Genomic DNA, 693 nt, shown 5'->3' with positions numbered 1-693 from the left:
GTGCCACCTGCTCATCAGATAAACACTCACACACATTCACACTCCGATGCGCAGCACCAGTGTCTTGCCCAAGGACACTTCGTCATGGGACTGCAGGGCCAGGGATCGAACCGCCAACCTTCCGATTGGCAGGCGACCGCACTACCACTGAGCCAGCCACCCTGAGGTCACCGATTTTAGTGTTAGGTGATGAAGACAACGCTACAGGACCGATCACACTGCACAGCTTTGCAAGCTCACTAAAAAGTAAGTGAAATACTTTACAGTTTAACGATGTTGTGGTTGTAATGGAAGGGTTTAACATTAAACTCTTTCCCTTGTATGGCTTTGTTATATTATAGCACTCCCATTCAAAAGGCGAGGCGAGAGTTGTGCTTTAAATGGATTGCATGTATCTTGCACTTTGTTGGCTGCTGTGCACGACGTGTCTGCCTTGTCGCATTGTATGTTTTGTGTCATTGTTACAAATAAGATATTTTTAATAAGATACTTTTTTTCTGTCCTTTTTAATTAGTTGTAGTGTACAGTACATAAATAAAGCCAGCACAATCAAAGTCTTTTTAGGCAAGTTGATCAGTGGCCATCTTGTAACGCCCTTTAGGCCGTTATCAGAAAGCTAAGTGAAAGGGAAAGCATACAGCAAGGGACGTAACATGTGTGGGCTTCACAGCTGCAATACTGGCTTTACAAACT

The sequence above is a fragment of the Etheostoma spectabile genome, chromosome 9 (assembly GCF_008692095.1).
Source record: "Etheostoma spectabile isolate EspeVRDwgs_2016 chromosome 9, UIUC_Espe_1.0, whole genome shotgun sequence".
NCBI classification, from domain to species: Eukaryota; Metazoa; Chordata; class Actinopteri; order Perciformes; family Percidae; genus Etheostoma; species Etheostoma spectabile.
This window is presented reverse-complemented; position numbering follows the sequence as displayed.